Genomic DNA, 16,121 nt, shown 5'->3' on the forward strand with positions numbered 1-16,121 from the left:
TGGGGAGCATATTTTATTTGCAGATGAGATATACCAGTTGATCAGAATGACATGAAGATATTCACCAGAAATCCTTATATTATGAGTTCACTGAACTCACTAGATCTGTATAGGTTACTGATATTTCGTTTCTGATTTGATATTACTGTTGTTTTGAATTCGTACATGATACAGATTATTGTGAACCGTCAAGATTATATACAGTTCAATTGTATCAGAATTGATTTCAAGAGTTACATCAGTTCAGGAATATGATTAGAAGGGTCAGAACTCGATTCTATAATCAGAACAGAGCATCAGTCGGGATAACAGATATGTGATTTTGCGTTTTGTATGAAACTGATTATTTTGTTATGTCAAAATGTTTCAGAATTGTATAACAGAATTGATATCGATAATCAGAGCCGAATACCAGGTAGGTATTTCTTCTTTAATTTATATTATTAACTGATTTGTTTGTGCCGAATAGTTCGAATCAGATAGCACAGATAATGTCAGACATGCACAGTAGTGGATTCAGTTTTTATTCGGATAACAGACAGTGTTGATATAGACAGATTAAATCAGTTGTAACAGAATTTGTACGGAAATGTTAGCAGATATCATATTGATATGTCTAAATCGCTAACAGAAAAGATAGAAAGATAGAAATCAGAAGATTTAGTACAGAATTGTGAAGTTTTAAATAGAAATGAGAGTACATTTCTATAGCCTTCGTAATGAAATTACCGTCATTTTTACAGATTGTAATATGATATGATTAAGATTGACAGATTGTTCAGTCTATATCTATCAGTTTGTACCAGATAATGTACAAACATGACCCAATGACACAGATTGATGTCAGAAAAGTGGTCAGAAAGATCAGAATGCCATAGTAGACTATGTCAGATTATGATTTTGCTGGAGTTTGTATTCGTGACAGAATATATCATGAACTCTCTCTTAGATGGTTTTACAGATTGATAGATTGTCAGAATGTATTATCCAGAAATTAGAAGATTTTGGTATAGTGTTAGTGTTGGATGTTAGCACTATACAGCTTTAGTGTTGGATGTTAGCACTAGATGTTATGAATTATTGTTCCGGTATGACAATAATTATTAAGACAGTTCAGAATAGACAGACTTAAGAAACCAACGTCGGATAATGACGATTGGTATTTGAAGCTAAAGATTGTATAGGTCCTTGATTGGGATAAACAGATTTGATAATGGCTGATGGTATTGATTTGTTATGAATTGTAATTGGTTTATACGAATGTTGTATAACCAACATGGAAAGATTGATTCTGTCAGAAGGATTGGAGAAGTAGTATGATATTATACTTAGTGAATTCTTATTCCAGACTGGAATCAGATATTTGAATTTTGGATTTAACCTCTCGTATACATTTCTTCTGAGATATCTGAATAGATTATTGGCGAGTTCGAGGACGAACTCAGCTCTAAGAGGGGAAGAAATGTAAGGCCCGAGATGTCATCATTTTTGTGAGAACCCGAAAATTAAATAATTGATTTAAATTATTGAATGGCATTTTTGTGATTTTCGGATGGCATTTTCGTAATTATTGGATGGCAATGGCATTTTCGTAATTATTGGAGGCAATGGCATTTTCGTAATTTTGATAGAAATGGGCAAAAATTTGAGAGTGTGCCACGTTTCTTGATTCATGCATGTGGATATATATATGTATGTAAATGAATGAAATTAGATTCAGAATTTGCTCGAAGGAAGGCTTTGGGGAAAAAGGCTCATTTCTTGAGTTTAGAAATTGATTGCGAGAAATCTATCTGTCTGATTTTGAATCCGACTTCGGTATTGTGTTCCTATCAACGCAGGCTACAACTGGACGTAAGTTTTGTTACTTTTAGACAAGATTTGAATTTATGATATTGTCAGATTTGAATATGATTCAGATATAGTGTTTCTGCTACCGTAAATATTATAGAATTGAAGTCAGATTAAAGAACAGACTGTTTCTGTAATTGTTATGATTTTTGAAAGATATTGACTGAGATTTTATATCAGAATTGTGTTACTATTCAGAGTATGAATTATGTTGACACAGATTATGAATTCCAGTATTATATTTGTGATGTTCAGATTGACGGGGTTATTCAGATTGTATTGCTATGCCGTCGAAACATCAGTTGATTTAGATTAATCAGATTTCGATATGATTCAGATTGTATTGTGATAGCGATGATATGAATCAGATTATATCTTGTTCAGATATTGATCAGATTGTATACTGAGTTGGGTATTGATCAGAACAGATTGTATATTGAGTTATTCACTAATACAGCGTATTCGATATTGTCATTTCAGATTCGAGATGGACAGATTTGAATACAGGACTTCGTCTTCATCAGACGGGGACGACAAAGGTATAATTCATGTGATATTCGGGAAGAAACAACTCAATCGAGATCATCCTTGAGTTGCCCAATAAATCACATACTAGACTCTTGTTTATGTTTTATCTAATTATGCTTTGTTTACAGATCATGTTGCATTGCATTAAGATGATTATGCTTGTTTACAGATTGTGTATTCATGCATTAAGATAGGAAAGTCTGTGAGATCATCCAGACTTCTAGATGTTCGGCGATATCTCAGCTTAGGGGAAGATCACCGCCCCTTTGTAGATGTGGATACAGATCAGGCCGAAGTCTAGGAATAAGACGTACAGCACCTCGATTGGTAGGGTAGGTGACAGCCAGTGACGTCTTATTCACCCCGGGATCCCTAGAGTTATAGATCGAGTCAAGTCTAGACATGATTTGATTAGGACTTCATGCTTATATGGATGTGGCTCCTAGATCATGGGACCCATCGTTATTGCTTCCAGTTGTGCTAGCATGTTTTAAGATGTAGATTGTTTATATGCATGTTTATCTGATTTGAGTTACATGCTTATTTGATTAATTTCATAGATTATGAGATATATTGTGTTTATACATGATCGCATGGTTTATGAATTAGGTTGTTTACATACATGCTTACCATGTTTTATACTGGGATTTATTCTCACCGGAGTTATCCGGCTGTTGTCTTGTTTTGTATGTGTGCATGACAACAGGTGGGGCTGGATCAGGGTTGAGATGACGATGAGAGAAGACGAGTTAGCGTGGTGATTCCGGACTTGTAGCAGACTTGGTTTATTACTTGAATTTAGTAATTGAACCTTAGACTTAGGTTGTACAGTAATTGTACTTTTCTACTGAACTGTAGTTTTTATACAGAAATGTATATTGTTTAGATTCCATTACCTTCCGCAGTTACATTTTAAAAAGAAAAAAATTTTAGACCCTGTTTTATCTGAATTGATAATTAAATCCCAAATATGATTAAGAAGATGATTAGCGTCCGGGTCTCCACAGATTGTAATAATTATCAAGTTAAAGTGGGCTTGGTTTATGGCCCGTTCCCACCCCATGAGATGTATCCCTATGTGCCATGGATATTTAATTGTAAATATTAGAATAGTGGAAGATCAAGATTGGAAGATGGTGGCCTTGATGATTATGAAGATCGAAGACATGTAATATTGGATGCTAATGTAATAATTTAGTTGCATTGCATCCCTTGCATTTACCCTAGGATTGGACCTAGGCCCGTGTTTGGCTCACACGGGCCATTAGTTTTGGGGCGATTGATCATCCTTGTACTGTTTTCTATTTATAATATATGCATGATATGTTATAAATAATGAGTATGTGCGTTATTATTATTATAATAACAAAAGTTGCATGAATCCGGCAAACATACGATCAAACATGGCGAGCTTTTAAAATAAAATTAACGATGAGACCTTTCAAAATTAAAAACCCTCATTTTGAATAAGATTCAAAATTAATATCAAGTCCGAAAAGGGGAATTATAAATTTGTTTATAATTTCCTTGTCTTCCATCGACAATGGATGCATGATGAACGCTACCCGTACTCGGGGCTCGGCTCATATTATTGAGGGGGCCCTGGGTGCCGGAAAGCTGTGACATCCATTGACATGGTGATGTGAACTACGTGGAACTCCCATGACTTCGGCTCAGATAATTGAGGGAACTCATGGCGACCGTCCATTAAGGTTCAACATCGATGGGTAAGGCTTGACACGTAAAGATGAACGACGTCTATAATGGGTCCTAATCAAACGTGAGACAAAAGTTTACGTTAAGGGTTGCATTGTGATGCAATTGGGAAACTACCTTTTAGGAATTGTGATTGGCTGTATAATCGGGATCATAATTCGCTGATTGGACCTTACGTACCTACTGAGGAAAGGAGTTTCCCGTTTTCACTAGAGGGTAGTGAAAAATGTCAAAACAGTGGGAGTAATTATTTATAAAGTAAAAGTCCAAACTTTATATCTTATTAAATATTTAAAATAGTCATCAACATTTATCTGTTTTTACTTTTCAGTACAAATCGACAATGTCTTCGATGCGCAATCCGATATCTATAATACTCGACAAACACATATTAACTGGACCTAATTACCTCACTTGGCTAAGAAACCTGAAAATCGTCTTGAATTCGGAAAATGTAGCATATACACTGACTGAGTCGCCCCCTGTTGAGGCTCCGACTGACTGCAATCCTGAGGAATTGCAGGCTTACAAGGAATGGTGTGACCATGACTTGATAGCCAGGTGTTATATGCTGACTTCTATGAATGATGAGCTGCAGAGGCGTTTTGAGGGTGCAAAGAGTGCTGCTGACATTCATTTGCACCTCAAGGAGCTCTTTGGAGAGCAAACGCGTCCTCTTAGGCATGCTACCGTCAAGGAGCTGATCACTTTGCGCATGCGAGATGGGGCCTCGGTCCATGAGCATGGCCTAAAGGTGATCGGGCTCGTGGACAAGCTCGTTGGCATGGATATGATCTTGCCTTCGGAGTTGACCACCGACGTGTTGCTGTTATCGCTGCCTAGCTCATTTGATCCTTTTGTGGTGAATTTCAACATGAACAAGATGGAACCGACCCTTGAGGAGTTGGTGAACATGCTTGTTACGTTTGAATCCACCATCAAGAAAGAGAAGTTGGTTCTTTATGTGGGTTCTTCATCTGGTACGAAGATTGATCCACATGGGAAGGGAAAGAAGAGTTCTTTCCAACGTCCCAAAAGGAACGTGCCCTTGTTGAGGCAATCTCCGAATCCTGTTGAGACAGCCAGACCAGTTAAGGCTGACAAGACTGGTGATGTTTGTCATCACTGCAAGAAGCCTGGACATTGGAAGCGAAATTGCAAGGAATATCTGGCCCAGAAGTGTTCTAGAAACGGTATGTTCTAAATTTAAGTAAACATTTCAATTAACTCTACTTCTAGGGTATTAGATACCGGTTGTGACTCACATCTCTGTAATGGGTTACAGGTGATGGGAAGAAGTAGGAAGCTTAAGGAAGGTGTGACCTTCTTTAGGATGGACAATGGAGCAAGAGTTGCTGCCAAGGCTATTAAGGATGTTTACTTATTGTTGAACAATGACTTTAAGTTAATTTTAAGAGATGTTTTGTTTGTACCTGTTTGGTGTAAAACATTGTTTCCATTTCTATTGTGATAAAAATGGATATTCTTGTTTATTTAGCAAAGGTGTTTGCAACATTTACAAGAATGAATATTTAATTGGTACTTGAGAACTTGAAAACGATCTCTATAACTTAAAGTTAAAAGATATTCCATTAAATGTCCATTCAAAGGCAGACACCATATGAGATATGGATGGGTAAGCCTCCCAAATATTCTCATCTTAGAATATGGGGAGCCCTGCTTATGTGAAGCAGGTAGTGGGAGATAAATTGGATTGTTGATCCATTTTATGTTACTTTGTGGGATATCCAAGGAATTAAGTTGGATATTATTTCTATCATCCCCAAGAAACAAAGGTTTTTGTTTCTAGGAATGCAACCTTTTTGGAAAAGGATTTTCTATTGGATAGAAAAACGGAGATGATAGAACTCGAAAAGGTTCGAGAGAAACCCGCAATTATAGAACCCACACCCAATGAGCCAAGAGAGGAGATACAAGCTCCTAGCAGGTACGAGAAAGTCTCGAGACCACCTATGAGGTATGGTCAGCTTCTTGAAGAGGGCCATGATGAGCCTAACCATGGATGTGATCCAAGGACCTTCAAGGAAGCGTTATCTGATGCCAATTCATCCAAGTGACTTGAAGCAATGGAATCTGAGTTGAATTCCATGCATTCGAACCAAGTGTAGGATCTTGTGGATCCACCTGTGGGAACTGTTCCCACAGGGACTTGGGGAGGATGGGAAGGTGTTGACCTTCAAGGCGCGATTGGTGGCAAAAGGATGTACTCAAAGACAAGGAGTTGACTTTGAGGAAACCTTTTCCCAATCGCAATGTTCAAGTCCATAAGGATTTTGCTAGCCATAGCTGCATGGTATGACTATGAGATATGGCAGATGGATGTTGAGACAGCCTTTCTTAATAGGGATTTTAAGAAAGTGATTTACATGTCTCAACCTGAAGGGTTTACATCTATCGGAAGTGAGCATATGGTATGCAAACTTCAAAGATCTATTTATGGTCTAAAGCAGGCATCTAGGAGTTGGAACCTCAGATTCGATAGTACAATCAAAGAGTTGATTTACTAAGAATCCTGAGGAACCCTGTGTGTATAAGAAGGTCAGTGGGAGTGTTGTGACATTCCTGGTACTTTATGTTGATGACATTCTACTCATTGGGAATGATGTAGGAATGTTGCAATCAACTAAGATATGGTTAGAGAGTAAGTTTTCGATGCAGGACTTGGGTGAAGCATCTTTTGTATTGTGATACAAATCTATAGAGATAGATCGAAAAGATGGCTTGCTCTCACCCAGTCCACATACATGATACCATCGTGAAGCGGTTCTCGATGGATGAGTCCTTGAGAGGACATCTACCAATGTGTCATGGCGTGTCCCTATCCAAGTCTGTCTCCTAAGACTGATGCAGAGATAGTGACGATGAAACGCATTCCGTATGCTTCGGCAATTGGTAACATCATGTATGGGATGATATCTACACGTCTTGACGTGGCTTTCGCACTAAGTGTAGTGAGTAGATATCAATCGAACCCTGGTCTTTCACACTGGAAAGCTGTGAAAGACATCCTCAAGTAGTTGAGAAGGACCAATAAATTGTTCTTGGTCTATGGGGTGGAGAACTAAAATTGGAAGGCTATACCGACTCTAGCTTCCAAAGCGGTATCGATGACTTGAAGTCAACCTCTGATTTTGTATTCATGCTCTATGGTGCTGCTGTCTCTTGGAAGAGTTCCAAGCGAGACAATGCTACGGATTCCAGCACAGAGGCCGAATACATTGCTGCATCGGATGCAGCAAGGGAGGCTGTTTGGATAAGGAATTTCTTCCAAGAGTTGGGCGTCATTCCTAATGGAGTTGCTCCTGTCCCGGTGTTGTGTGACAACACGGGAGCTTTAGCTCAAGCAAAGGAGCCAAGGTCTCATCAGAAATCCAAACTAGTATTGAGAAAGTACCACATCCTCGGAGAGATTGTGGAAAGAAGAGAAGTGTCTATTGACAAAGTCGGCTCCGCAGATTATGTTGTTGATCCACTAATTAGGCCTTTACCTGGACCATTATTCGACAAGCATCGCGAATCAATGGGTTTTATGCATATGGGTAGTTGGCTCTAGTGCAAGTGGGAGATTGTTAGAGTAGGTGCCCGTCGAGCCAAGTGTTGGCCGAGTGTTCACAATGAAACTCTATGTATAAGCAATCTTTATTTTAATAATATTTGAAATTATTATTATGGCACATCTTTATCTGTATACCCATGCTAGTTGCATAGATAAAGCCCTTGAATATACAAATAGTAGAAAGAATATGAGATGCTCATATGATGAGTATCATGAAACTCATATTTGGAATACTGTATATTCTAAACCGTTCCTAGTCGATTCAGCCGCCAGTAAGAAGGATAAAGGCCGCTCGAGTTAGAGACTAGTATCTGCGATGTGAGTACCATGTTTCATTGGTAGGGGACATTGTGATGTCCGAACATGCAGATAGGTGCTCCTTGTAGAGTGCACTGAACAACCCTCCATAAAAGGACTTTCCAAGTGGTTCTCACTTATCGAGTGGAAAAGTCCTGGTTTATGGTTGTACAGAATTAGTCCTTATGACCCGGGACAACATTGAGACTCTATGTGCTAGAATTACACTTTGACTTGTTTACCGACTCTCATGGGGTCATCAGGTGGCAAGGTTGGGTGTTCTGTCGAAACACATAGGAGTCGATGCATTGTAGTCGGGGATTCACCGCTTACCTACGGGTATGGATATCCTATGTGTTTTTCATGTATGTGTGGGTTGAAATCTCTGATCAGAGTATGGTGGTAATTATGAAAGGGGTTTCATAGATTACACCATCGATGCAACCACAACATGACACATAGTATCGATTCATTGACAACTCTCGATAGACCAATAGTTGTCGAATCGGTCGGGATATATGAGTTGAAGGGACCGTACTGTACGCTAACCATAATTGAATGGTTCTTGCAGGCACTATCATGTGATACCTAGGGAATCACGTAAGCGATGCTGCTAGGCGTTTAACGTGATTGGTTGGGTACTATCAGACTTGAGTTCTAACGTTCTTACTATCAAGGAGTTGATAAGTAAGAATGGAGCAATTGGGGTATGCTCGAATAAGGACATGTTTAGTCCGAATCACATAGAGATGTGAACCCACGGCTAGTTGTATCAATGAACCATTGAGGGCCACACAAGTACTTGCTTTGTAAATCCCGATGAGAAGTAAAAATAGTTCAATGTGTTGAACGGCTTATAAATGTGTTTATAAGCGTTAAGAAAAATAGAAGTATGACTTCTAAGAGAGAAATATAAATTTTAATTTATGGAAGTGTTCCTAAGATTAAAATTTGGCCAAGTAAATAATGTAGTTGAAAATTGTGATTTTCATAAACATTATTGGGGACTAAATTAAATTAATTCAAGTGTTGAATTAATTAAACACTAGTGGACCTAGTAGAGTCCAAATAATTAAATATAATTCAAGTGTTGAATTAATATTATTGAGTCTAGTAGAGCTCAATTAAAATAATTATTTAACTAGTGGGACTTGAATAAATTCAAGTAGTATTTAATTAATCTCAAATGTGTTTGAGATAATTAAAATTTAGTCTATGGTTTTTAATGTGTTAAAAACTATATTATATGCATGTCATTCTAGGGTTTGCATGCTTTGGGGAGGTGAAGGGTTGGAGACTAGGCATGCAACTTTTTGTTGCTTTTGAGAGTTGCTTTTCTCACTACCTAGACTCAACTTCTCTCCCTCATTCTTACTCTCACCTTGGCCGAAACTCTAAGCTTTTCTCTCCTAAAAATTTTTCTTGTTTTGTTCTTCAATTTGTTGAGAACAAAATTTCTCTTTGAAAAATCTTCTTGCTTTTCTAGTGCAAAGTAAGAAGGGATTTACATAGCTAAGTGGTGGGCCTTATTCTTGAAGAGGAAGAAGGTGTGCTTGTAGATTTGTCTACCAAGAAGAGCTAAAGTATTCATACTTTAGTTGGAGCCATTACATCAACCTCAAGAGGTTGATAGGTAATTTTCTAAAACATCCTATGCATGTGTTTTTGTTTGATTTCGAAATATTACACAAAGATTCCATGGTGGCCGAAATTTTCTTCATAAAAATTCGATTTTTGTGCTTCCGTTGCGTTTCCGGCCACCGTAACCGGTCCGCTTTCAGATTTCTAGTGTTTTCCTTTGACTTGTACTACTTATGTTGTAGTTGGGATTTGAACACTAGCGTATGATTTTACCAAACAGACATGTATGTATATTATGTTGTTTATTTAATATCAAGACATGATATGCTTTAGTTATATTTAAATTAATGTTAAAAGCTAAATTTGACCCACATTTTCGAACAAAGATCCAATTAAGCCGGAAGTCTAGGAATAAGACGTACAGCACCTCGATGGGTAGGTAGGTGACAGCCAGTGACGTCTTATTCACCCCGGGATCCCTAGAGTTATAGATCGAGTCAAGTCTAGACATGATTTGATTAGGACTTCATGCTTATATGGATGTGGCTCCTAGATCATGGGACCCATCGTATTGCTTCCAGTTGTGCTAGAGGTTTTAAAGTGTAGATTGTTTATATGCATGTTTATTCTGATTTGAGTTACATGCTTATTGATTAATTTCATAGATTATGAGATATATGGTGTTTTATACATGATCGCATGGTTTATGAATTAGGTTGTTTACATACATGCTCCATGTTTTATACTGGGATTTATTCTCACCGGAGTTATCCGGCTGTTGTCTTGTTTTGTATGTGTGCATGACAACAGGTGGGGCTGGATCAGGGTTGAGATGACGATAGAGAGAGACGAGTTAGCGTGGTGATTCCGGACTTGTAGCAGACTTGGTTTATTTACTTGAATTTAGTAATTGAACCTTAGACTAAGGTTGTACAGTATTGTACTTTTCTACTGAACGGTAGTTTTAATACAGAAATGTTTATTGTTTAGATTCCATTACCTTCCGCAGTTACATTTAAAAAAGAAAAAAATTTTAGACCCTGTTTTATCTGAATTGATAATTAAATCCAAATATGATTAAGAAGATGATTAGCGTCCGGGTCCCCACAACAGGTGGTATCAGAGCCATAGATCCTTTAGGAGAAGATAATCAAGCCGATAGTTCCTTTAGACTTAGATTATCAGAGCGATAGATCTTTAGATTGAGATAGTCAGAGTTGATAGATCTTTTAGACTGAGATAGAAGGGGATGAGCGGGTAGATTGAATTTTCTTTCCTTGCATGTGATTGCTAGCAGGAGATTTATTCAATGTTGATTACATTGTGTGTGCTAGCATGATTTATTGCTTTCCCTATTACATGTGGCTTGTTATCTGAGTTGATTGCAGCATGTAATAATAAGCCTGGATCCGAACCAGTCTGAATCGGAGGTATATGATCAGAGGAGGGCTGAGACAGATTGTATAGATGGTGTACTAATCTGTTTGACATTCAGATATACCGCCTCGGAGATTTCCAGAAAGGGGTAGTACTTCGTCTGAACAGTTAGATGCATCAGAAGCTCAGCTAGAAGAAAAAATGAAAGAATTGAGTTATTACAACCGCCGATTCTGAGTGGTACCGAGACATCTGAAGACTGTCAAAACTGGTTTGATGATATAGAAATCCTGTTTGATTTACTGATGTGTACAGAACAGAGGGTAAAATGGGCCTTACCAGTTACGAGAAGCCGCCAGGAGTTGGTGGATTACCAGTACAAGAATGTGGGCACAGAGAGGTACAGTGATGTCGTGGGAAATATTCAGAACTGAATTCTATCGAAGATTTTTCTCAGCTTCGTACCGAGAGGACAAGAAATGGGAGTTTGAGAATTTGAGCCAAGGACAACAATATTGATGAATGATATTGCAATTCTCGCACCTTAATGCGTTTTGTTCCTCATCTAGCTGGAAATGATGAAGCTTTAGTAAATCAGTTCATCAGAGGGCTGAACCCAGAGGTAGTTGCATTTATGAATTTGCAACGACCTTATCATTTCGCTGATATCTTGGTAGAGAGCAAAGAGAGCGGAGGCGAGTCTGATTAGACAATTGACAAGGTTGTGTGTGAAGTCACCTCAGACACAACAATCCCCTCTTCGATATGATCACGCAGCAAGAGTGGAAGCAAGAGGTGCTGAAAGCTCGAAAGAAGCCATTCAAGAAGTTGGGAATTGGTTCCTCTAGCTCCAGCGGTTCTAGTCCAAGTTATATTGGAGTTTATTGCAGGATTTTGCGGTGGGAGACATCCCACAGAGCTATGCCAGGGAGTGTCTGGTAGTTGCCATATTTGTGGACAGTCAGGACACATTTGCTAAAGTTGTCCCCAGATGCGTTCCCGAAAATTGTAGGGAACAGAGTTCAATTGAAAGCACAGATCTAATGAACAACAGTACATTCTTATGATATATCGCATATGATGGATATGTTACTAATGCGTTTTTATAAGAGTATCTGTGACTGAGTTGCATGGAGATATGCATTACTGTTGAGTCTATATTGCGGTAGTATTAATCTTTGTACCTTGTGAGAAAGAAAGATTGATTCAAGATTCTGTGACATATGTATACTACAGTAAGACGAAACTAGATCGAGTTAAATTTTGATGTACTTGTGTTTCTGATTTGATTGCATTATTGATATTAATATGCTAAACAAGTACAGAATTATTAGATTCCAGTCAGGAAAGTATAAGATTCAGACTAGATATGGCTGAGTGAGTAGAGATTTCACAGTAAGGATTCAGATTTCGAATTCCTTTGATATTGGTGTTATCTATGACTCGATTGATACAGAAAGGAACAGATAGTATCCTTATGTATTCAGTAGATCTACTGAAATCGAGCCTAGCATTGGCAGATTTGCCAATGATATATGAGTTGGCTGATATTGCTAGATAAGATTTCAGATTTGCTTTATATCAGAAAGATAGATTTCAGAAGTGAAGTGATAAATCAGAGTACTGGCAGAGAGTTACATCAGATAGAGTGTTTCTCTTGAAGATATTTCAGTTCTATGTCTAGACTGATAGCCTGTGTTCAGGAGATTTGGATGATTAATGCTTATTATATCGATGATATATTGAATAATTGCAGTATCTGACTAATGGAATCGAATATTGGAAAGATTTATTGGATATTCAGAGATTATGATTTTGTATACGATTGATTTGACATAGTTGAAATTGTGATCAGTAGCTGATAAGATACCAATATCAGAAAGACCAGAAAGGTCAGAAATGTCAGAAATGTATGTTGTCTGATTTGACAGAGTATTTTATTCGACCATTGCTTTAATCTGCTGAGTTTTGTTATTACTCTAAATCAGTATTTGAGACATATTATTTGTTTTGGGGAGCATTTTATTGCAGATGAATATACCAGTTGATCAGAATGACATGAAGATATTCACCAGAAATCCTTATATTATGAGTTCACTGAACTCACTAGATCTGTATAGGTTACTGATATTTCGTTTCTGATTTGATATTACTGTGTTTTGAATCGTACATGATACAGATTATTGTGAACCGTCAAGATTATATACAGTTCAATTGTATCAGAATTGATTTCAAGAGTTACATCAGTTCAGGAATATGATTAGAAGGTCAGAACTCGATTTCTAAACAGAACAGAGCATCAGTCGGGATAACAGATATGTGATTTTGCGTTTTGTATGAAACTGATTATTTTGTTATGTCAAAATGTTTCAGATTATTATAACGAAATTGATATCGATAATCAGAGCCGAATACCAGGTAGGTATTTCTTCTTAATTATATATTAACGTGATTTGTTTGTGCCGAATAGTTCGAATCAGATAGCACAGATAATGTCAGACATGCACAGTAGTGGATTCAGTTTTTATTCGGAAACAGACAGTGTTGATATAGACAGATTAAATCAGTTGTAACAGAATTTGTACGGAAATGTAGCAGATATCATATGAAGTCTAAATCGCTACAGAAAAGATAGAAAGATAGAAATCAGAAGATTAGTACAGAATTGTGAAGTTTTAAATAGAAATGAGAGTACATTTCTATAGCCTTCGTATGAAATTACCGTCATTTTTACAGATTGTAATAGATAGATTAAGATTGACAGATGTTCAGTCTATATCTATCAGTTTGTACCAGATAATGTACAAACATGACCCAATGACACATTGATGTCAGAAAAGTGGTCAGAAAGATCAGAATGCCATAGTAGACATGTCAGATTATGATTTTGCTGGAGTTTGTATTCGTGGACAGAATATATCATGAACTCTCTCTTAGATGGTTTAACAGATTGATAGATTGTCAGAATGTATTATCCAGAAATTAGAAGATTTTGGTAGAGTGTTAGTGTGGGATGTTAGCACTATACAGCTTTAGTGTTGGATGTTAGCACTAGATGTTATGAATTATTGTTCCGGTATGACAATAATTATTAAGACAGTTCAGAATAGACAGACTTAAGAAACCAACGTCGGATAATGACGATTGGTATTTGAAGCAAAGATTGTATAGGTCCTTGATTGGGAAAAACAGATTTGATAATGGCTGATGGTATTGATTTGTTATGAATTGTGATTGGTTTATACGATGTTGTATAACCAACATGGAAAGATGTGATTCTGTCAGAAGGATTGGAGAAGTAGTATGATATATACTAGTGAATTCTTATTCCAGACTGGAATCAGATATTTGAATTTTGGATTTAACCTCTCGTATACATTTCTTCTGAGATATCTGAATAGATTATTGGCGAGTTCGAGGACGAACTCAGCTCAAGAGGGGAAGAAATGTAAGGCCCGAGATGTCATCATTTTTGTGAGAACCCGAAAATTAAATAATTGATTTAAATTAGTAATGGCATTTTTTGTGATTTTCGGATGGCATTTTCGTAATTATTGGATGGCAATGGCATTTTCGTAATTATTGGAGGCAATGGCATTTTCGTAATTTTGATAGAAATGGGCAAAAATTTGAGAGTGTGCCACGTTTCTTGATTCATGCATGTGGATATAATATGTATGTAAATGAATGAAATTAATTCAGAATTTGCTCGAAGGAAGGCTTTGGGGAAAAGGCTCATTTCTTGAGTTTAAGAAATTGATGGCGAGAAATCTATCTGTCTGATTTTGAATCCGACTTCGGTATTGTGTTCCTATCAACGCAGGCTACAACTGGACGTAAGTTTTGTTACTTTAGACAAGATTTGAATTTATGATATTGTCAGATTTGAATATGATTCAGATAAGTGTTTCTGCTACCGTAAATATTATAGAATTGAAGTAGATTAAAGAACAGACTGTTTCTGTAATTGTTATGATTTTGAAAGATATTGACTGAGATTTATATCAGAATTGTGTTACTATTCAGAGTATGAATTATGTTGACACAGATTATGAATTCCAGTATTATATTTGTGATGTTCAGATTGACGGGGTAATTCAGATTGTATTGCTATGCGTCGAAACATCAGTTGATTTAGATTAATCAGATTTCGATATGATTCAGATTGTATTGTGATAGCGATGATATGAATCAGATTATATCTTGTTCAGATATTGATCGAATTGTAACTGAGTTGGGTATTGATCAGAACAGATTGATATTGAGTTATTCACAATACAACAGCGTATTCGATTTGTCATTTCAGATTCGAGATGGACAGATTTGAATACAGACTTCGTCTTCATCAGACGGGGACGACAAAGGTATAATTCATGTGATATTCGGGAAGAAACAACTCAATCGAGATCATCCTTGAGTTGCCCAATAAATCACATACTAGACTCTGTTTATGTTTATCTAATTATGCTTTGTTTAACAGATCAGTTGCATTGCATAAGATGATTATGCTTGTTTACAGATTGTGTATTCATGCATTAAGATAGGAAAGTCTGTGAGATCATCCAGACTCTAGATGTTCGGCGATATCTCACGCTTAGGGGAAGATCACCGCCCCTTTGTAGATGTGGATACAGATCAGGCCGAAGTCTAGGAATAAGACGTACAGACCTCGATTGGTAGGGTAGGTGACAGCCAGTGACGTCTTATCACCCGGGGATCCCTAGAGTTATAGATCGAGTCAAGTCTAGACATGATTGATTAGGACTTCATGCTTATATGGATGTGGCCCTAGATCATGGGACCCATCGTTATTGCTTCCAGTTGTGCAGCATGTTTTAAGATGTAGATTGTTTAATGCATGTTTATCTGATTTGAGTTACATGCTTATTTGATTAATTTCATAGATTATGAGATATATTGTGTTATACATGATCGCATGGTTTATGAATTAGGTTGTTTACATACATGCTTACCATGTTTTATACTGGGATTTATTCTCACCGGAGTTATCCGGCTGTTGTCTTGTTTGTAGTGTGCATGACAACAGGTGGGGCTGGATCAGGGTTGAGATGACGATGAGAGAAGACGAGTTAGCGGTGGTGATTCCGGACTGTGTAGCAGACTTGGTTTATTACTTGAATTAGTAATTGAACCTTAGACTTAGGTTTCAAATTGTACTTTCTACTGAACTGTA

This window comes from Primulina eburnea, chromosome 9 (genome assembly GCF_022965805.1).
Source record: "Primulina eburnea isolate SZY01 chromosome 9, ASM2296580v1, whole genome shotgun sequence".
NCBI lineage: Eukaryota > Viridiplantae > Streptophyta > Magnoliopsida > Lamiales > Gesneriaceae > Primulina > Primulina eburnea.